This window comes from Arachis ipaensis, chromosome B03 (genome assembly GCF_000816755.2).
Source record: "Arachis ipaensis cultivar K30076 chromosome B03, Araip1.1, whole genome shotgun sequence".
Classification (NCBI taxonomy): Eukaryota; Viridiplantae; Streptophyta; class Magnoliopsida; order Fabales; family Fabaceae; genus Arachis; species Arachis ipaensis.
In genome coordinates, this window is record NC_029787.2 from 100,344,601 (window position 1) to 100,351,681 (window position 7,081).

Sequence of the window (7,081 nt, forward strand, 5' to 3'; positions counted from 1 at the left end):
TCTTGGTGGCCAACCTAAAAGGAAAGAAAAAGAAAGAAAATTAAGCCCATAATAAAGATATCAAACCAAATAGAACATAGGCATGGGCTAATACCAAATAAGAGTAAGGTTCTCACTACATGTTAGCTACGCATGTAAGTGAGAGAGCAATATAGGCAAAGGGCATATCAACTAATACTTGATGCAAGAGTAAAGTCAAAGCATAGGTACATGACATGAAGAGCATGTTGCATCAAGCTTAATCAACAATTGACACAAATAAGATTAGTGATAAGTATGAGAGTATTTGGTCCCATCCTAACTCAATGATGATGAGGTACAAAAACAAAGAATAATGAATTAGGAAGGACTAAAGCACTAATCTTGTGTGTGGAGTAAATATGACCATTAATGCTAAACAAGTCACGAAGCACCAAAACAATGCAAGAAATTATCAACAATTAAGTAAGAGAATTCAAGACTATTATTAGAATAAGAGACTTAGAAAAGAAAGTAAGAACAAGCTATAAGAACGAAATTAAAATGCAATGAATAAAAATATGCATATGCAATAAATAAAAGAAAATGAAAAATAAGAAAAAATAAAATTGATAAAAATAGAATTTTGAAAGGAGAGGAAGAAAGTAAGAAAGGAAGATGAGAGAAGAAAGAAGGTATAAAGAAAGAAGAAGGAGAGAAGAAAGAAGAAAGAAAGAAAAAGAAAGGGGAAGAAACAGGGCGCGGAAGTGACGCGTAAGCGTCCTGTACACTTGAGCGTGGATGGTGAGAGTGTAAATCGACGCGTATGTGTGATGTGCGCGTACACGTGGGTGCAGCTGTGCGTGTCGCACAGTGTACGCGTGGTGTTCGCGCAACTCTCAGGTGCCATGTATGGAGCCATGTTGACGCATCGACGCGTAAGTGTCGAGCACGCGTACGTGTGCCTGGCTCCCTTTTTTTTTACATATGAAAATAGAAACAGGGCACTCTCCTAATCTACAAGTATTCTAAAACAATCAAAATTCAAATTTAACAACAAATATTTTTTTATTTTGAAATATTTTTCACATACAAAACACACAAAACTTACACTTCAAGCAAAATACAAATTAACAACAACTATTCTAATCATGACATGAATTTAACAAACAATCTATCAATAAAAGCAAAATGTATAAGAGTATAGAAAATAAGAAAAACTACCTACAATGGCAACTCAATTCATTCATTGAATATATCTACAAGAGAATGGAAAGAGGTTACCATGGTGGGGTGCCTCCCACCTAGCACTTTTAGTTTAAGTCCTTAAGTTAGACATTTGGGAAGCCCCTTGTCATGGTGGCTTATGCTTGTATTCATCCTTGAACCTCCAAGGATGTTTGCTCCCCAAACGATTGTCAGAATTTCCAACTGTCTTCACCAAGCTTGGGTGAAGTTCTTCCTAAGATATGAGCTCCCAAAATTGGTCTTCATGTTGTGATCCAAGATCCCAAATCTTGTTTTAACATCCATTTTCAAGTTGATTATCATAGCTCTAATTGGGTGGTTTAGCCTTGGAATTCTCAAAGAAACCTCTAAACAACTTCCTAGACCGATACAATTTAGCTCCACACCAAACCTTGCAATCAAACTTTGAACATGCAACCATAATGAACCTAAAATGATGTTTCCAACCACTAACCATCTCTCTCCTACTCTTGACCCCACAAAGAGCTCTAAGTTGACCATCATTTTCAATCAAACCATATTCAAGTGAGAAAGTAAGGCTTAGGGATAAGAATTTTACCCACTTGAATGTTGTGTTGGATGGTGACTTAGGAAGGGGTGGTCCTAATAATCTTGCAAGTTCCACTCCCTTGTGCTCTTCTTTGACTACCTCCACCTCTTGGCAAACTTCTTCAACTTCAATTCCTTGCCCACCAACTTTTTCCACACATCACTACAAGAAAAATACCCATTTAGCCACACTTTTTTAAGCTACATTTGAAAAGCGTAGCCTATTCTATGCTTTTCTCCGTGTTGCTTTTTTTATAAGAGAAAATGATACACAATTGTGGCATCATTTAAAAAGTGTAGCCTTAGGTATTATAGAAATCACTTATAAAGTGTAGCCGTAGGTTGATATCTATAGGTTCACTTTTCATATCAAAGGAGACGCTTTTAGAGGGTAGCCTATTTGTTAAATTTTGGGTGCATTTTAAAAGTGATGCCTAATGTATCTAGAGCAAAAAAATTTGACACAACTCACAAACACTTAGTAATTTTTTGTTTCCTTTTCACCAAATCACATACTACCATACACTCTAGGGTCTGCACACAGCCCTCTTCTCTCAGCACCACAAGACGCAGCCATGCACCCTCGGTCCCCCTCACGGCGCACGAACGGTCTCTATTTGTCTCTCACCAGCTACCGTCACGGCTTCTGTCACCACTCACCAGCCTCAGAGTCACGACGGTGCTGCGTTGCTTCTTGCCTCTCGGTGAGGACGAGTTGATGACCCTCAGCGACAACGAACGCGAAGTGCGACGGCGCTTCTCTAACCCTCAATAACGACGACTAGTTTTCCTGTCTCGGTCACGACGGTGTTGTCCTCAGTCGTCCTCTTCTTCTCTGCCGCTAGTCTTCTTTTTCTTCTCTTCTTTGACCTCTGCTCAAGCTCAGGTAAATAATTATTATTCTGATTAGGGATTTTGATGATTGGAACTTCTGATTATGGGTTTTGATTATTGTTCTGATTAGGGGAGATTCTGCGATTTTTTTTAATTAAGAAGCATCATGTTCTATTTTTAATTTATTTTTGGTTTTGATGTTTCCCAATTATTTTCAGGTTTTCAAGTACTGTGGCAGCTGGGTTAAGGGGTTATTGGTTTATGGACTATTCTGATTTCCTGAAATTATTGATTTCTATTGTTGTTTCGTGCACTACTTACATTTTTGTTGCATTTCTTGATTCCTTTCCGTCCGTTAATTGTCCTACAGCTTCCTGAGCTTCAGAGAGGTTAGGGGAGATTGCTTGAGTTAGTTACAAATGGTGTATTTTAGAGGAGAGGAAGAACAAAGAAAAATTTAGCAAAAATTATTAGAAGAGATTTAAAAATGAATGGGATAAACACAAAGATGACTTATGACAGGGCACAATAGCATTGGTTGTTTCATGTATCTAACTCTAGTTATTGTTATTGTCTTTGTTGTTTTGTGTATTGTCTAATCTTTGTAAGCTATCTGCACCTAGTAGGACAAGATTATTAAACTTTGTTTGCAAATTTCTTTCTTTTAATTTTGTTTTATTAAAAGTGGGGTCTTGTAGCTGTGAATTTATTAATATTTTAAAGTTAAAGCGTATGTTTTGTTTGTTTGGAGAATAATATTTGTTATTCGGTTTAATCTGATGTCACTTTGATTTTTTTTATTTCTGTAGTGAACTGGCCGACGAACATAATGCGGAACAGGCCAAGGATTTGCTTCGGCACTTCAACGTGTGTTATATGATTGACATTGGATTACTCGATTTTCTCTGACTTGAAATTCTCTTGTTGTATTTTTGTGATCTTTGTTTCAGGAAAGTGCTATGAATGGCAGGCACAAGGTTGAGAAAAAAAGGTTTAATATGTTACTCCTCTTGATTTTGAAGTTCTTTGATCCCAGTTTCTTTAACCTTTTGTAATTTAAGAATTCATTTCCTGCTTCCATTATGCTAAGCTGTGTTTGATTGTTTTGTGCTCATCATGAAAACCGGTTCTGATTTTCTATGAATTTGTTAAGAAACTGACAGTCCACGCAATTGTTTCAATCATTTAAATTAATAATGCTTGATTTACCTATAAAATAAACATGTAGACTAACATTTTAATCTGTTCCAGAAGTTGTAGAGAGACATTTATTCATGTAGCAGAGTCAATGTTGCTACTCCTGTACTTCATTATCTTTCTATGGGATTATGTGTTTATTCGATAGGGAACAGAAATTATAGAATATATTTACAAATTTTGTTGCAATGTTGCTAGTCTTGTTTCTTACATAGTACTGCTAGTTTTTCTAGTGCTGTTTTTGAAACTACCTTTGTTATTGCTGTTTTCTTAATTTTATTACTTGCAAAATTTGAACGAATGTTATTATTTCAACATTATAAATGGTGAAAGTTCAGTAGAAAAAATTGCTAATTTTTATGTTATTATCATCTTTAGTTTCCTTTCCTTGCTAATTTGTTTGCTTTCTATTTCTTTTTGGTCTTTAGTTTCATCCTATATTATTATTAGTTAACTGGTTTCAATTTCGTTCCTTGGGTTTGAGTTTCTTCTCCAAAATCCCTGGTTGAATCATGGATAAGAGCGTGTTAGCTGGTTTTGAATCACTTCTAGAAGCTGATTAGCAAAGAATGGCATCCATGATGGAATAGGTTCAAATTTGTGATAGGTACCTCCTCTTCACTCTATCTGTTAACTAATTCCATGTATTTTGATTTGTGCTTTATGTTCCTAAAATTCTAAGTTAGCTAGGTCATCACAAATAGTTTAACCCCAACTGGTGCTAGCTTCTGTTCCTGATGTTGCCATCACTAATCCAGTGTTCTGATACATGTGTAAAATTCCCCCTGTATCTGTGATTCCCTTATAGCATTGTATTCAGTTTTGTTTTGAATTTTGAAATAGAAAACTAATTATGATTTTATGTATTATTCTTGACATTTCCTTTTATTAAATAATTTTCTGTTTGATGATGAATTTTCACACTTCCCACCTTCACAAGCTAAGCTAAATTGATATGCATTGATATCACCTGGTCATTCACCCTTCAGATTAATTTTTTTTTACTTTGGGTCCCTAACTTTAATTATTTAACCATTTTTCTTGTTCTTATTCATCTTTTTCAGGCAGCTAACCTCTGCGAAAGGTTCGAGCAACACAGACACGTGGTTCGTTTCTCATCCAACATTGCATTCTTTTTAATTAGTACTAAATTAAGACTTGAAATATGTTACATTTGACTACTTCCTACTACAATACTTGTTATTTGTTATAGTGTGTATTCTTGATTTGTATGTGTTGAATTATAAAATTTAAGTGATCAATGTGACTAACAGGATTTGTTAAATGGCATTTGTGCTTCCAAGAAAAGCAAGGTTCGATTTAAAATAAATGACATTTGTGCTTCCAAGCTTCATTTGCAATTGCATTTTTTCATAGCCATTGCTTACTCTCCTTTATTTAGTGAAGCTTTCACGGCCCAAGACATTGGTCAATAAGTGGTTGAATATCATGTACAAAACTGATAACTTTCAAGCAGATGATGATGTTGATGATGATGTCCTTTATCAAGGTAATTGACCAATTTTTTCACATGGCTTCAATTCTGTTTAGCTTTTGTGAGCAATGTTCTTTTCTTTTCTTTCTTTGTTTATTTGATTTACCCTTAGTTATGTTGTTTTCCAGCTTCCATGGTTTTTCCTACCATTATTGGTACCCCCAAAATTTTTTTGTTTTGTTTTGTTTTGTTGTGTTGTGTTTGATTGAGTGACATGATTAAATAACAGTGGAAAGAGCACAGTTTTATTTACTTTATGGTTTTTCCTTTTGCATTTGGGATATTGGTGCAAAATTGATATATCTATCTCAATTCATTTTTAATTTTACAATTTAGGTTGATGATTCTCACTTTACTCTTTGAAACAAAACCGTTTTCCCCTTTTGCACTTGAAATTAAGTTGATTTGCATGATTTTGTAAATTTAGCATTCAGCTTTAATGAGAATAATAAAAAAGTAACAAGTTTGTTTTCTTGTATTTTTAATCTTTAATCTGATATTTGCAATTAGAACATATGCTTCATTTTTTGACCTTGCCAGGCATACTTTTTAGAATTCATTTGGTTCTATGATTTTGTTTTCTTCATGTGTCACGAGAATGGTCAAAAGAATATTTGTAAGTAGCCCGCTCATTTCCTTCAACATAATCTTGTATTGATTGCGTATGGTGGTGAATCAGTATGCAAAATCCTTACATGCTTCTCTTTTTGAATTATGATAATCTGCAGTTGTAAACAGGGCAGTAACTGCTTGGAAATTAGTTCTTGCTGGGAATGAACAAGGGAATGAACACTGATACAATTGTTAAGACCAAGAGTTTTTTTGATGGTGATGAAGATCAGCATAAAAAAGATGTGTTTGAGAAGAATTTGAAGGCGCTTCAGAATATTTTTTAATCATTATGCCAAGATTAGAAGATTAACAATTTTCTGTTTGTTAAGTTCTTTTCTATATTTCGGATATAGAGTGCAAACTTTGTATTTTAATTGATATGTGATACAAGTTTCATGTGACTTAAATTATCTTAAGTTATATTTTGATTGTTAATTGTTTCTTAAGATTGTCTTTGAATTGTATAAGGATAATTTTTATTATTTAAAAAATTATTTAGTATAATTATGTATTTAATTTTATTTTATAATATTTAACTCATTTAATTAAAAATATAAAATTATATATGTAATAATATTATTAAATATTATGTTGTATAAAAAATTATTAGAATATTATATACATATAGAAAAAAAAAACAATGAAGGACCTAAGGCTACACTTATATAGAGTAGCTATGGTTATACAAAAAATTAAAAAAAAAAATAATATTAGAGGTTAGGAGAAGGTGAAAAAGGGAAAACCTATTCAAGGTTTTTAGAGACATTTAAGTCTCTCCATATCAATATTCCCTTTCTTGAGATTCTCCATCAAATGCCTTCACACATCAAGTATTTAAAGGAATTGTTGAGCAAGAAAAGAGTTTTGAAGGGAGGACAAACGGTAACAATGAACAAAGAATGCAGTGCTCTGATCAAGAAAGACACAGTCTCTAAGAAAACAGACCCAGGAAGTTTTCATATTCCTTGCATCATAGGAGAAACAAAAATTGACAGAGGATTCTGTGATCTAGGAGCTAGCATAAATGTGATGCCTCTAACTCTTATGAAGAGGCTACAACTGAATGAGGTGAGATCCACTGATGTAATCATACAACTGGCTGACAAAACTCAGAAGCAAGCTGAAGGGGTAGTTGAAAATGTGCTGGTGAAAGTGGGGGATTATTACTTCCCCACAGACTTTGTCATT

At 33.9% G+C, this 7,081-nt stretch overlaps 2 long non-coding RNA genes across 2 annotated transcripts in view; both read left to right on the forward strand.

Annotated features, from left to right (window-relative positions):
- LOC110270259 overlaps nucleotides 1–3,571 on the forward strand; it is an 11,978-nt gene extending 8,407 nt beyond the window's left edge. The window contains exon 2 of the long non-coding RNA XR_002359581.1: nucleotides 3,540–3,571. This is a non-coding gene — a long non-coding RNA (uncharacterized LOC110270259). The remainder of the gene's footprint in view (nucleotides 1–3,539) is intronic.
- Nucleotides 2,426–3,159, forward strand: LOC110270258. The gene is made up of 2 exons (XR_002359580.1): nucleotides 2,426–2,641; nucleotides 2,808–3,159. It is a non-coding gene; the product is annotated as an uncharacterized LOC110270258 (long non-coding RNA).